Here is a 16,974-nt window from a genome sequence, read left to right on the forward strand (position 1 = left end):
TCTCTTAAAATTCACTTATATGTACAGTTTAGGTAGGAAAGGGAATTAAATAAATTAGAAACCATGTTCCTGTAATTACAACAGATGTCTTTAAGACATCTTTAGTGAATTTTGAATATGATGTACTTTGAGGGAGTACTATAATTCTAGACCATATTACTATGTCTATGACTATGTCATAACAGGTTATGCATATTCTGAATTTGTTGTAGAATGGCTTTTCTTTATCTAATAAACATAAATGGGAATTATGTGCAAGTTTCAAGAAAATGGCCCAATCAATTCTTCATTTTCCTCATTTCTGTTTGTCAGGTACAATAAGCCACAGAATATTAAAATAGAATCAGTTCATTTGCCTAAACTATCATTTGTATAGGCACTCCAAGTACATGTGCAGGTACTATTCAGCAGTGAGTTTTCTAATACAGCATGGGCTTTAGAAACCATAACTTTTTCTTCTCCTGGTAATTAAACTAATAAATAATTATGCTGAGCACTTCTTCATACATATAATTTTAAAAATATATTTGATATAAATTAGAAGGTAATCTTCAACTCAACCAGCTTAAAACAAACAATTTTGGGGAAAACACATCTAGGTTGAAGTTATGTTAGACCCTTCTCACTTTCTGTATGCATGACATTGTTTATTACTGTGTGATTATATAATCCCATAGAGATACTACAATATATTCATTGAATATTATAAAACATCAATAAAGAAATGAATAACATGAAACTGAAGTGAAGAGTAAGGAACTTTTTTGCAATCTAGGAAAACAACAAAACTTCAAAATACCTGTTTTTGCTTGACTTGAGTAATTTCAAATAAAAGCAACATTTATTTGGTTTCTGTGGTAAACTAACACCGTTTTCTACTCTGCAGTAAATATCCCCAAACATGGAAAATCTTTTTAAAAGATTTTAGGCTACCTGTAAAAAGGTATTTAACTGCTCTTGTCTTGCTTCTGGCAGCACAGTGTGGCTGGTTTCAGTCCTGTTGGACTATGACATTTTCACTAATCACAGAGCATGGTCTGCTCCACACTCCTATGAAACACCAGTCTTTCTGCTTTTCAGAAGCTCAGAAACAATTCTGTACTCTATGCACAGAACTTGCAGATCATTGGTGGAGAGGAGTAGATTCTTAGAAAAGGAAGGGAACCTAAGGTTCTTTTTACCTAATATTCTCATTTTTCATAAGAGAAAGTAGAGGCCCCAAGAACTGACTTATCCAAGACCATGAAGTAAGTAAATGGCAGTGTCAGAGACTCTAAATGGTGATCTAATTTTCTGACTACACTGCACCCCTCCACAAGTCTCTACTCTTCAGTCCAGCTGGTATACAGTGGTACAACTGTTTCAAGTGTTCAGATATTAAAATGCTATGGGACTTGCTCATAAACACTTGCTACCTTGAGCCTCCTTAGGGCTTTCTTTATGCCCCCAGCCATCCTGACCCCTCTCCAAACTTCCACCCACCTCCCCATGGTCCAGTCACTAAAGGCAGAACACCTGGATCTGCAGGAGGTCTTTGGGATCCTGTCACAATAATATGGTCATTAGAGTCATTGATCAGGTCATGCCATATTGCTGTTAAAGATTTTGACTATCATCTCCTTATTCTTTCTAGTCTACATACCCTCAAATTATACAAAGATTATGCATTTCAAATGTGAATTGAATGCTTGTCAGTTAGAGACATAAAAATCACCAGGTCTTATTTTATTTATAATGTGGTCAGAATACTACAAGGTCTTTCTGTGGCCTCCCTTTCCAGTCTGTTAACTTGTTCCTCGCTTTCAGAATTCACTGTGCTATAACAGAAAGGGTCAGTTATACAAAGTGTGAAATTTCCTTTCTTTATAACCAATAATAAAACACCATCCTTTTTGCAAACATGAATGGCTTTTTCAATTGAATTCTTACACAATAAAATGTACACAGCTGAGAATATGCAATTGCAGAGGTAAGACAGATGAAAAAGGAATGTGATTATTGATTAAATACAAATATCTGAATCTGAGAAAGATCAGACTTTTTCTTCAATGGTGAAGGCCTGTGATTACAAATAAAGATGTTATTCTTTAAGGTGGATTTCTTAGGGAAATAACTTTCTTATTTAAGGAAGAACACTAGATAAGAGAAATTTGAGAAGATACAATCTTTATAGAGAATTGAGAACAGAGGTTTTTCCCACAGCAATATAACCAGATAGCTACACATTTTTTGCTTTGCTCAATGGATTTTTATAAAACCATTGCTTCTCTAAAAGCCTATGAAATATGAAAAGCAATGAAGGAACCAGTTACATTTAACTTGCTAATAAAAATTTCCTACTGCATAAGCTGATAGGCTTACAAAATTAATTATCAATGCCGGACAAAGTTAATAAAGCAAAAGCCACTTTTCTCCAAGGGAGTAAGAAAACATATTTAGTTAGAGAAACCTTAGAAATAGGAAATATCACATAAAGGTATATCAGCTTTTTTTTCAAGGATAAATATGTAGGTAGAAATATTTAAAGAACAGAATTCATTATCCAATGCCTCCAAGTTTCTCCTTCTGCAAAATGGAGCAAAAAAATAATATGTACACTTCGATAAGGTAGTTTGACTGCAAGGGTTTTGACCACTAAATGCTAAATTCACCCAGGCTACACAAACAAATGACCTCTGATAAAATTCAGGTACTTGGTTTAATTGTGTGATGGGTGTTCTTTGAAGAAAATATCTGAGTTAAACCTAAAGAGTTGCCATATATTACCTCATGTGAGCTGTGTAGAAAAAATTTAAAGCAAACAGAAAATGACTGTCTAGTGACTATAATACACATGGGTTAAAGTTGTATTATTGGGCTCTTCTTCATAAATCTAGACAACTTCTAACATTACAGGGAGGCAACCCAGAATGTGCAGAGGAGATGAGAATGCATGTGGGGCAGGACAGACATACATCATTTTTTAATAAAAAGGCCAGCTTCTGGTATATGATTGGGACAAGCTTCACAATCTTGCTTTTGCCTCTATCTCTAAAGCAGTGGTTCTCAATTAGAGGTGAGTTTTGCCTCCCCCAAGGACCAATTTTCAATGTCTGGAAACATATTTGGTTGTCACAGTGGAGAGGGAGAAGGTGCTAGTGGAATCCAGTGAGTAGGAGCCAAGAATGCAACTAAACATCCTATAACACACAGGACAACCTCCTGTGACAAAGAAACATCCAGCCCCAAATGTCAATAATGCCAAGGTTGCAAAACCAACCCTGTCAGACTCAATGAGCAATTATGAAACCCAACTGAAAAAACTGATGGGAATAGGGTTGCCAGATAAAGTACAGAATGTTCAGTTAACTTTAAATTTCAAATAAACAACAAAAATATTTTAGTATAATCATGGCCCAAATATTAATGTGGCATTATTATATTATAAAAATGATTCCTTACCTGAAATTCAAATTTAGCTGACTGTCCTATACTTCTGTTTCTTAAATCTAGCATCTCTAGTTTAAAAGTCTATTAATGTCAAATGTGAGTTATTACTTACCAAATCTCCCCACATTTTGAGAAGGGTTCTACATAAGTAATGATTTTCAGTTCCTTCCTTGGCCTGGAGAGAGAAGGAGCTGTTTATCTCTTTGGTAAGGACCAGGATGTTCATCGGGTCACATTTTACAACGTGGAACAGGGGAGCCTGGCTAGAAGATCAGCTCCAAAGCAGGATATTCATATTTTCCCTTCTGCCTCAGGCTTACACAGGGCCTACTGCCTTAGACTGAGCTGAACATGTCTCATTTTCTCTGCTCCAAATCTCTACTAGCAACTGAGGAGGCACCTCAGATAAGGGCTATCTTGATTCAAGGGGCAGGAAGCATAAGTTCTCATCTAAGCCTTGAGATTTAAATCACATTCTCTGAATCAGTCTTGGCCAGAAGGGTCCATCCTGAAAGGTGCATCCAGAGTCCATCCTACACATGGCACCCAGCCAGTCCCTAACCACCATTCCACAACAGGTTCTAGGAACATGAATTGTTTTTAATCAATCAACAACACTATAGTCAAACAAATGCATTTTGACACATAGACCTTTTATCTCAAAAGCTATGTAAAAACCAAGGTCACCGTAACCTCTTTTATTATTTATTGTTCCCCAAATGTACAATGCTTAGAGTGAATTTACAAAGCCACAACTTAGTTTGTGGATACAGAAATTTCACTAGGTTCAGCACTCTCTGAGATCCTCTTTGTTTCCTCTTTCAGCACCTCTTGCCTATGAGTCCTCTTTTAATATCAAGTCCCATAAATTAAAAAATAATAATAATTAAATAAGAATATTGAACAAGATTCTCCCAGTAGCTAAGCTACTCATCATTTTTAATTTAGGCTCTTCAGAAAGCTTCATAAATGTTTCAAATCACTGCTGTACTTCCCTTTAATACAGGTGTAGCTCCCTGCAATGGGGCAGGAGAGCCCGAAGGTAAGATGGAGCCAATGTCTTTGCTTTGTCATTGTTACAATCAAACAACTGCCAATGTGGTCAAAGCAGTACACTACCGAGTTCTGTGGGGTGAATTTGTGGAACTACTCCAGGTGGTGAGGTAAAGATGGGGTTCTAATGTTGAAGGGCTTCGACAGGCCCGGACCTCATGAAGTTATATTTCAGTTCACTTTTTTGATAACTCTCATTCTAAACATAAATTCATAGGTTTGAGCTACCAGTAACATTTTTTCAATATGTATTAGTAATGTATTACAAGTAACTTTGAGAATAGAAGTGTCTGTGTAGCACCCAAAATCATCCTGCCTGCTTCCGTTTATACTTGTATAGTATACTGGGAAACACTAGGTGAAATAAAAGCAAGAATGAGAAAAATGAGAATACTGGTTAGTAGTTTATTGCCCAGTTCCAGGTAAGACCAAGCAGAAGTGTGAACTAAGAAAGTGGTTGCAAAATAAGTAGTTATAAGGGAAAAAGAAGAGGCAAGAGTCATGTTTAGGAAGGGCCTTGAATGCTAATTAGTAATTTATTTAGGAGCAAATGAAAAGCCACTGAAGAATGACAGGGGATTACATGATGAAAGTGGTATGGGAGTAAGACTGACCATGCAGCAGTGTACTGGACAAATTAAACTGCAGAGAGACTGGAGACTGACAAAAGAACACTGGCAGTAAGGCATGGGCTGTCGAAAGCCCAAAATAGGATTGTGAAAGGGAAAACTGAAGGGAAGAGACGGATGGGAAAGAAATTAGAAAAGGATCATTAGTTCTTTCTCAAACTCTTCTTATTTTAAGATTCAAATATTCCCTACTATCTATCACATATATGAGTCATGAAGCCATTATTTTCATTAGGGAAGAAATGGGTTAGGGAGAGGGGGTTCTATTCCAAGTGGAAAGTCAAGGTATATTTTTAGCTACATTAAGCCAGCCTTCTGTTGCTCGGCACACTGATATAATTCCAACATAAAACGTAACCTATAATATTCCAGGGGAACAAATCCAATTCTTAGTCATATAAATGTTCATATCAGTCCATCACAATTCATTCCCAAAACATCTCATTCTCTTTGAAAACTGGAGCTGCAGCAAGTGATCAAAAAGAGTAGTTTAAAATTGCTCTGGAATTTTCAGAGATGTTAAATATAACCTGCCCACAGAGCAGGACCAATCCCCCAAATTTTAAATCAGAGATAAAGAATTTTATGTTTTAAAAGACATATCCCTCAAAGTTTATCACAGTGTATTAAAGTCAAGTGTGAGTTATTACTTACCAAATCTGGAGCTGATGTTTCCCCTTGATTACCCTAGATAGGCAAGATTAAGTATCTTCCACCCAACATATTTTTTTACCTTTTCATCTGCCTCTTGCTACTTACAATAGAGTGAAAAATAATAGCCAGGGAATGACTTTTCAGGGTTGGACAAAGTGCAAATCCCATCTGACTATAGCCTAAATTGTATTCCAGGCCCCTGGAAAGTTCTGCTACTTGGAGAAGAATAATGGAAACTGATTTCTCAATAGCTGAATTGGTCCGGTAGGAATACTCAGTGAAGACCCATCTGATGAACTTCCCACACATTTGCATTGGCTTAGAATCCAGTGTATATATTACTGGTCCTGCCTGAAATTTACTTGTTTCTACCCTTTCCAGGGCTTTCTGCATAAGAGAGACAGCAATGTCATAAACAGGATGTTCTGTGAAACTCAAGGGTGAGCAGAAATTTTATAACTAATGCCATTTATACAGAAATACCTGTCAATCCCTCTGATTTTTAGCTGTTGTAAACACAGCAATTATTAGAATTCAAGATTCCTTCTTGGGGCTGAGGAAGGTGGGAGAATGAAAGACACCCTTTGGTGTAAAGCTGTCTTAAAAGGCTTACATTTCTTTGTGTGTGCGGGGGGGGCAGAATATTACTGAGGCACTCTGAATTAAAGGAGCATCCCAAAGGTTCACAGTCCCAAGCACCCTTCCTTCTGGTCTTTAGGGTATTTAGGCTATTAGGAAACTTCTGCTCTGTTACAATGTAAGTACATCCCATGAAATGGCTTTCTGTTAGCCATGTAATAATAGATAAGAAAGTTGAGGTCTAAAGACAGATATGAGTTCAAATCTTGCATTCATTATTTATGAGCTAAATGCATTGAGTTGGTAACCAAATTTCTCTGAGCCTCGGTTTCTCATCAATTAAATGTGGTTTATAACACATACCCTATTGTGAGGAATAAAAGCGATAGTTTAGCAAAGCCCTTAGTGTAAGTTTAGTAAATACAGTACACTCATTAAATTTCAGGTATAATTACTTAAATTTGTTTCCACAAACATGAGAGATAACTGTGCTTTATTTCTGCAATACTCCACATGCCTATTTTTGAGACTTTTCTATATATTTGCCTTTCATTATTCCCTGGTTACTCTTCCAGAAAATGAGTACCTCTAATTCCCATATATATTTTCATACAAAATTTTACTTTTAAAATTATTTTATTGGTTGTTATTACAGTAATCCCAATTTTTCCCCCTTTTCCCCTCTCCACTCAGCACCCACACTCCCTCAGGCAACACCGACACCATTGCTCATGTCCATGGGTCATGCGTAGGTTCTTTGGCTACTTCATTTCCTATACTGTATTGTACATCCCCATGGCTATTCTGTAATTACCTAATTTTACTTCTTAATGCCCTCAAATCTTCACTTATTCTCCCACACCCCACTCCCAGCTGGCAACCATCAAAATGTTCTCCATATCCATGATTCTGTCTTTCTTCTTGTTTGCTTAGTTTGTTTTTTAGATTCAATTGATGATAGGTACATATTTATTGCCATTTTATTGTTCATAGTTTTGATCCTCTTCTTTTTCTTAGATAAGTCTCTTTCTCATTTTGTATAATAATAATTTGGTGATAATGAACACCTTTAGCTTTTTCTTGTCTGGTAAGCTCTTTATCAGCCTTTTGATTCTAAATATCTTTGGTGGGTAGAGCAATCTTGACTGTAGGTTCCTGATTTTCATGACTTTGAATATATCCTGCCATCCCTACCAGCCTGCAGTTTCTTTTGAGAGGTCAGCTGAAAGTCTTAAAGGAATGTCCCTGTAGGTAACTAAGTGCTTCTCTCTTGCTCTTTTTGAGATTCTCTCTTTGTCTTTAAACTTGGCATTTTAATTATACTCTGTCTTGGAGTAGACCTCTTTGGATCCATCTTGTTTAAGACTTTCTGTGCTTCCTGGACTTGCATGTCTATTTCCTTCACCAAATTAGAAAAGTTTTCTTTCATTATTTTTTCAAATAGATTTTCAATTTTTTGCTCTTTCTATTCTCACTCTGGCACCTCTATGCTGCGAGTGTTGGAACATTTGAAGTTGTCCCAGTAGCTGCTTATATTATCCTCTTTTTCTTTTTTTTAATTCTTTTTTTCTTCTTGTTGCTTTGATTGGTTGTTTTTTGCTTTCTCATGTTCCAAACCATTGATTTGATTTTCAGTATCATCTGCTCTACTGTTGTTTCCCTGTAAATTGTTCTTTACTTTAATTAGTGTATCTCTTACTTCTAACTGGATGTTTTCTCTGCTGTTGAGGTCCTCACTAAGTTCCTTGAGCATCCTTAAAAACCAGTGTTTTGAACTGTGCATCTGAAAGATTGCTTATCTCCATTTTGTTTAGCTCTTTTTCTGAAGTTTTGATTTGTTCTTTCATTTGGGCCATGTATCTTTGTCTGCTCATTTTGGCAGCCTCCCTGTGTTTGTTTCTATGTATTAGGTACAGCTGCTATGATTTCCTGTCTTGGTAGCATGACCCAACATAGTAGGTGTCTTTTAGGGTCCAATGGCACAGCTTCCCCTATCATTAAAGCTGGGTACTCAAGGTGAGCCCTTCACGTGGGATGAATACACCCCCTTCTTGTAGTTGAGCCTTGATTTCTGTTGGCAGGTCAATGGGAGGGAGTTAAATAGGCCAGTCAGTTGCAAATACTGATCATGACCACTGATCACTAATGTCCACCCTCCATAGAGGGTCAGCTGTTCAGGAGCATCATGGTGCTGCTCTGATGTGGTCTGTAGCTGTATGCTCGGTTCACTGGCCCTGGGGTATCCTGAGTTGTGCAGGCCAAGGTCAGCCCCCACCTATGTTTTGCCTGGGGCCACCTTGCATAAGCTACAAAGCAATCTGGGATGGTTGCTGCTCATGCTGGGCCTGGGGCCAGGGAACAAGTGGCACAGGGGCTGAGTACTCACTAATGCTGACTGTTCCTTGTTTTAGAAGATTTACAAGTTGTGAGGCATTCACATAGAAAAGTCACTGTTAACAGCTTGAGTGGGTCTGAAAGTTGGGTGGGACAGAGTCTCTGGGGATCTCCAGGGTGGTGCAAACAGTGTTAGCCAGGCTGATGGAATCTTAGATATTGCACCACCTGTCTGCTCTGTGGCTCTGTGTGAGGAATGTTCAGAAAAGAGACAATGGTTTCTGCCCACCTTTCTGTCTGGGAAAAAGCTGTCCTCCAGCTCTCACCTTGATGCCAGACACTTCAGTTTCTCCCTGTGTGCATTGATGCTTTTCAAGCTACTATGCCAGTGTTGGAGCTCAAAGGGAGTGAGTCTGAGTGTCGGTTCTTTAAGGAGAACTTCTTGGAACTCCGGAAGTTTGTTCCACTGACTCAATCCCCATTTGCACATGTGAGCATTCTCCTTTGGTGTAGATGGCCCTGTCTTATAGGAAAAAGGCACAGCAAACTTGGCCCATCATGCTTCAGAATAATACAGAACACACTAGACTTCTGACAACCTGAGAAGTAAAATATGGTGTGCCAAGAGGTATCCAGGCTCCACTTCAAGATTCTTTCCAAGGATTCCCCATAAAGGTGACATGATTGCATGTACTTATTCCAGCAAGTGCTTACAACTAAATTATTCAGTGGGAGCTGAGACACCAAATTTCAGTTTTGACTTACCCTACCGTTTTCATTTTTTCTTTTACATCTTTAATTTATGGTTGTCTAAAAATCTAATTAGTTATTAATCCTTAGGAATTATGTGTTACAAGCATGATAAGAAATCAAAGAGGACTAAAGAGAGCAGGGGAAATGAATTAACTGTGAAAAATTCCTTAATAATGAACATCTATGAAGTAACAGCTTAACCACAATTACACTAAATATAATAAAGAATAAGACCCTTCTTTAGCTAAGTATTTTGTTAAGGTTGTTTGGCAGCACAGCAGTTTCAAGCAGGTATCTTGTGGAAAAGGCATTCTAAAATCAAGTGGTATAATATTATTTCTTCTTGGAAACTCATAAGTATATTAGAGGCTCTGAGAAGTCCTCTAGTAAAAATAACCTGTACGTACATATTTAACTCAGCACTTCCCAAACATAGATTAATTAAAGAATCCTGTCTATCAATAAGGGCAAATATATTTGAATTATTGGTTTAAGCCTTTACTTAACATTTTTAAAGCATCATAGATGATGCACTTCATTGGGCATAAATCTTTTAAATAGTTGCAAGAGACAGTTTTACAGAGAAAATCAAATGGCCCACCCAATTTTTGCAACCACGCTGCTTCGAATAGGAACATGCACCAACATGGAGCACCCATCTGCTTTAGCTCACAGACCAAGATTTGGGAATCTTTTCAACACAACATCCAAAAGATTTTGATTCTGCCACAGGGAAGTAGTGGTACATTCCCTTCTTATCTTTCTCTTTGTTCCACAGCATTACAACTCATTCTCTCTTTCTTTGCCTCTTCATCCTTCTCAATACATATCTATGCTCTTTTTTTTTTCCCCTTTAGCTGCTCTCAATTTGAGAACTAGAAAATGCTCTTTTATGAATTGATGTATCTCAGAAGAGTAGAGAAGAGTCACAACTTTGGGAGCCTTGTTCACATTGTGAATAAGCTAGTGATGACTAGCTTATTTCAAGGTGGCTCTACCTTTTTGTCAGAATTCTGGCAGTATGGGGATGCAGGATATCTGCTAGATTTCAGAGAAAGCTGCTCCAAAAATAATAAAGAACCTGCACTTCCATATTAACTAATAGGTACATGAGATATTCATTTGTATATTCAATAATTCTTCTGTTTGAAAAAGAAATGTCTTCCTCTCTGAGACATACTTTGCCCCTTGGGTATCAGGATTATCTTTAACTCCATTCTAGGTCCAGTCATTTCATACAAGTCACTGAGAATAGAGAAGTGGGTGTAATTACTCCAGAAATTGTGAAATATTTTTTCTTTATTGTTCCTGAAAACTTTCTTATAAGGACCAGACAAATAAATTTATAATGCATATTCATAATAATCTCTGGGAAAGTCACTTAAATTTTCTAAGCCTCACTTTCCTCACATGATACATGGATACCATACTCAGACCACATAGCTACCTATAATGAAGGTAAATGAAAGAGTACATGGGAACCATTTAGGAGAGTGGCTGATATTCAGCAGGTATTAAAGAAGTTATTTAAATCCAAAACCCTGAGGAGGACTCAAATACCCACTTTTTCCTAAACTGTCAGAGTAAGAAGGAGTTTTTACATTCAAACTTCAGTTTTCATTAATTCTTTTGTTAGAGTCTTTTGCCTTTGCATCATTAATGTATAGTTACCAAAAATCTAGTTAGTCATTAGTCCTTTGAAATTATGAACCATAGGCATGATAACTAACAAAAACAGGCTATAGGGGGATTAACAAATAGGTAAATGTTAAGTATTCAAATGTTCATTTATAAAGAACTTGCATGTAGGTGGGAACTAAGCCACAGCAGCCCTAGATTAGCAACAAATTTACATCTCTAAGAATGAGTTTGCCATCTTCATTTCTTGAAACTGCTAGATTTATGTTTCAGTAAAACTGAACTAAATTGGGTTAAAGTGCATTTGGGGGGCTCACTATAAATTAGCTTGTGAAATCATTGAGATTGAGGTAAAATTTCCAAAAGATTAGTCTTCATTGGGAAAATGAACAAACAATTCCTTAGATTTAGCTCCACCCCACTCCACTCCAATCTGTTATTTTTATGTCCAAAGTCAAAGGCAAGCTTTCTTCATTCCAATTGTACCCTGAACACTCTCCCCCATAAAATACAGTTTAAAGGCCAGCTGCAGCATGGAGCCTTTTCTCAGAGACTACAGTTTCAAACAAATGATTGGGCAGAAGCCAGGATCTATATGGGCTCACGAAGACTGTAAAACATTTGGTGCCGAGTGGAAAAAGATGCCTGTGAGCACTGCCAGACGTTTTCAGCTTTCTTGCACCTGTGCCAAGTATTTTCAGCTCCCCTACCCCTTTCTCTTGAAGAGAGGTGGAGGAGGGTAGGGACTGAGGGAGAAATAAGCCAGCTTTCTGAGGGCATATCACATAGTAATTGAAAAACGTGTTACCACCATTAGACATTTTTTTCCTGCCCAGTCCCCTTTTGAAGGCAAAATTAGGACCTCCAGCTAATCTTGGTACTGGAATTCTGAGCACTGAACTTCTCTGACATTCATTTCATCCCCTCATACATCACTGTGGATTTTGAAGACCACCCTCCACAGCCCTGTGCCTGCAGTCTGTCTGAAATCTCCTTCTGGAACTCTCAGTTGAATGACCATCACTGGAACCAAATTGCTGATTATTTCAAGGAAGTAATATGCACATTGAGACAGTTTGTAACATGTAAAAATATGTGTGGAAGAAAGTATATGTTTCTTAAAGGAAGAACACCCAAAATGTTTTCAAATGAAAGTGTGAAAATGTCTAAACATAGATGAAGTGATACAGATCATGAGAAAGTCAATGTGAAATTATCCTGGAACCTTGTGATAATGTTTTCAAAAGAAGGAGAATTCAGGGGAAGGAAGACCCTTCTCAGATCCCACACAATAGCAATGAATATCAAGAATTCCATGATGGTGTGTATTTATTTCCATACATTAACTCAGTTAATTAAACAACCCAATGTGGTGAGGACTTTTATTTTCCCCATTTACCAATAAGGAAACTGTAAGTTAAGATGATTAAGTAAAATCAAGTCACACTTCTAAGAAGCAGAGCTTAGACTTGATCACTGGTCTCTTTGCCTCTGAGCTCACCAAAGCTGTTAGACTGATCAGGACCCTCTCTAGGAGAAGCCCCTTCAGCTTTTAAGGTTGTTGATGCAAGAAGTCACACAGAGAGATTCATTCCTTTGGTTTAAAGTGTGGATCTCTGTAAAAATATCAATGTCCTCTAAAGACAAAAAACACAGCTTCATCAGCCACTTTACATGAAAAGAAAGGAGAAAATTGTATCCTTTTCTCTGGGCATGATAGAGCAGAAACATCACTGGGACACTGCAGATGTGAGTGAAACAAGGGGACAGCAACTGTTGGTGGGAAGATGGTACCAAAGAAGTGTCTTAAAACTGTAACCTGAAACTTGTCACTTCCTTGCTTAATACCACCAATGTCCACCCATTGTTCCCCTGATAAATTCTAAGCATCTCATTGTGCCTTGCACCATGAGCTTCACCTCAACAGGGACAACAGTCAGCTCCCCAGCTTATGGAGCTCTGTGTACCTCAGGCCATTTGCTTTTGATGCCCATTCATCTTTCTAGCTCCAGTTTAAGTTCAGGTCACAGATCTTGATCTCTCTCCCTTTGAAACATCAATTTAAATTAGGAGGCCTTCATTCCTCTCTTAGTACCTTTGTCTTCTTTATTGTAAGAGGAGGAACATTATGCCTTTTATACATTACTTTATACCCCACAACTATTATAGTCCGTTGTACCTATTAAGCATATATTTAATATTTTCAGGAAGAATGAATGGATACAGGGTAGCATAATCTACCTTGGACTCACTCCTTGGTTGTTTTATTCCTAAGTACTATAATTTTCTTGTTGCTATAGTAAATGGGATTTTTTCTAGTTTCTACCTCTGATATTTTATTGTTGGTATACAGAAATGACTTCTATTTCTGAATATTGACTATGTACCCTGCTGTTTTGCCAAATTCACTTATTAGGTTGAGTAGCTTTTTGGTGGAGTCTACAGGGTTTTCTATATGCACTATCATGTCAACTGCAAATAATGACAGTTTTACTTCCTCTTTTTCAATTTGGATACCTTTTATTTCTTTTTCTTGTCTGATTGCTATGGCTAGAACTTCCAGGACTATGTTGAATGAAAGTGGAGAGAGTGGACATCCTTGTCTTGTTCCTGATCATAGGGGGAAAGCTTTTAGTTTTTGCCTATTGTATAGGCTGTTGGCTACAGGTTTTTCATATAGAGACTTTATTATGTTGAGATATGCTCTCTCTATTCCCACTTTGCTGACTGTTTTTATCATAAATGAGTATTGTACTTTATCAAATGCTTTTTCAGCATCTATTGTTATGATCATGTGATTTTTGTCTTTCATTTTGTTTATGTGGTGTATTCTGTTTATTGATTTGCAGATATTAAACCATCCTTGCATCCCTTGGATGAATCCCACTTGATCGTGGTGTATGACATTTTTAATGTGTTGCTGGATCTGGTTTGCCAATATTTTCTTGAGGATTTTGGCATCTATATTCATTAACAATATTGGCCTATAGTTTTCTTTCTTCATTGTGTCTTGACCTAATTTTGGAATTAGAATAGTACTGGCCTCATAGAAAGAGTTTGGGATTCTTCCCTCTTCTTGGATTCTTCGGAGTCGTTTGAGAAGGATAGGAGTTAGGGCTTTCCTAAAAGTTTGGTAAAATTCTCCTCTGAAGCCACTGGTCCAGGGGTTTTGTGTGCTAGGAGGTTTTTTATTACTGCTTCAATTTCACTAGTTGTTATCAGTCTATTCAGGCTTTCTGCTTCTTCTTGATTCAGTTTTGGGAGATTATATGTTTCCAAAAATGTGTCCATTTCCCCTAGGTTGTCAAATTTCTTTTCATACAGTTGTTTGTAGTAATTTCTTACAATCATTTGCATTTCTGTGGAATCATTTGTGATTTATCTTCTTTTGTTTCTGATTTTATTTATTTGGATCTCTCTCTCTTTTTCTTGATGAGCCTGGCCAAAGGCTTGTTGATTTTTTTTATCTTTTCAAAGAACCAGCTCCTGGTCTTATTGATCTTTTGAACTCCCTGATTGTAAATGAGAAATAGCACATCTGAAAGTTCATCTGAGAACTTGAACAACTGCTTTATTGGAGACTAATGTGATTCAAAGAGATTTTTGTCTATGTAGGTATCAAAAATATACATAAAAAGGACTCCAACCTATAAAAAGATTTCAGGTCTTAGATATCTATTTTATACACACACACACACACACACATATAACATATCCTAATATGTGTGTGTGTGTATATATATATATATATATATATATATATATATACATAGGTGTTATATATGTTAGTAATTATCAATCTAATTATTATAATTTTATTATTGTCATTAGAATAGCTCTCATGCCCCTGAAAAGTTGCTGTGTGCTAGGCACTAGCCTAAGCAATTTATATTAATTATTTAGTTCAATTTTCATTAAAGAAAACATAAAAAGTTATTACTACCCACATTTACATATGAAGAATCAAGGTTTCAATATCTGACTTAGATTTCTTAGATCCAGAATTAATACCTAAGTTTACTTAAAGCCATTGATCTTCAAAGACAACTGAGTTCTAATTCATTATTCCATCACTCAAAAACCCAAAATATAAAAAAAACAAAACTCCCTCTTTCTGCATCTTTTCTCTTTTTACACACACACACACACACACACACACACACACACACACCAAGCTTAAGTAAAGCAACAAAAATCTATTCTATGATGGAAAAAAAGAAAGAAAGAAGAGCAGAAGAATGAAAGTCATAGGACTGCTGAGACTGTACACTGTGCATCATGTTGGCACATAGCCATCAACTCAAGAAGTATACCTTCCTTATGAATTTAGCTTTTCCCCAAAATATCTGCACTGGATGTAGTAAGCTTATCATTATAATCCAAGATTTCAGGCAGAAGTTCATGGCTCCATGCAAACATAACAGAGGATATTCCAACACCCAGAAGGCAGTTAAGTGAATTCTGAATTCTCTTCCTGCTCCAAAATGCAGTTATTTTTATATTCAAGTAGAGACTTGCTTAAAAGCAAAGCTTGAGCTTGTAGATAATGATCCTAATGATACTGGCCTACATCAAATTAGTAGACCTCAGTAAGTGAGATTGTGGTCAACACAGGGGAGTAATTGATGTGGTGTTTTGATGGGTCAATGGCAGCTGAGGGCAGCTGAGGAGACAAGATGCCAGAATGCTACTGCAACTCTGCCTCCTCTGTATCAGGTACTGTGGTTCCACTAAGACTTCATTTACAATAATGTGGCATTCATTCAACACACTCCGAAAATAGTTATTGAGCACTATACTTCAGACAATATTTAATTGCCCCAAAATTTCACTCCCTAGAGGAAGAGGAGCAGGTGTTTCAGAGAGAGAAGGAGAAAGAAAGGAAAAAGAAAGCAAGATCCCACAGAAAAGAGTACCTGAGTTTAAAAGAATTATGAAAGCTCTTCCAGGCTTGACTCTCTCTAAGTTTCAGATTCACTGAACCTCTTCTGTCTCAATTTCCCCTTCTTTAAAATGGGGATAATTACCCAGCCTTTTTTATGAGGTTGTTGAGATATGTAATGTCAGAGAAAATATGTAAGATGAAACTGCTCTATCCACTGTAAAGTTTTTATTATTGATCCATGATCAACTCTTCCTAAGAAGGCATCTAATCATTTCTCAGGACCCAGTCAAAGAAAATTTGTAAATACCTCTCCAGTGGTATTTGCAGAGCTGGAAACTCTCTGTAAATGCTTTCTGCACAGAGCCATGTACCAGCTGTGAATATTAGACCCTTCTCAATTTAATGTATTTTCTTGGGTTGCAGTTGCTATTTCACTGGCAGGCAGAGGTGCATTAGTGGGAGATTTATGCTAATATCTCAGCAGTGGAAATCATGAGCTCACTATTTTCTCATTCACCCTGAGACAAGTAGGCAGGGTCTGTGCTTTAATAGGATTTCCAGGAAAGATGCTGCAGTTTAAGAAATGCTGATTTGCTGGCATTTATATATTCCAGGAAGATGGTTGTCTTAACTATAACAGCCTGGAGCAGAAAATTATTTTAATGCCCCCTCCTTCTCTGCATATTTCTAGCTAAGAGAAGGGCAGAAAGTACCCACTGGCTACAGAAATTCTGGCATTGGAGAAGAGCCTGGAACAATTTTTAAAGTCTTGTAAGATAGTAGGACAGCCCTCTGGGGGAATGGGCGGCATTTTACATCCCCAGCAACTGCTTCTTATATGGGTCTGCAGGCATGTGTAGTGGCCAACTGGTTCATCTTGCTAACTATAATGCTCGGCATATGGGGAGGGAATGTTTATAGATACGTACATACACCATACATTTTTCACATCAAGTACATATAGAGACCTTCCAACTGTATATTTTGCAGACATTCAAACACCCACATATATTGTCCATA

The sequence above is a fragment of the Furipterus horrens genome, unplaced genomic scaffold (assembly GCF_987537825.1).
Source record: "Furipterus horrens unplaced genomic scaffold, mFurHor1.1.pri manual_scaffold_7, whole genome shotgun sequence".
NCBI classification, from domain to species: Eukaryota; Metazoa; Chordata; class Mammalia; order Chiroptera; family Furipteridae; genus Furipterus; species Furipterus horrens.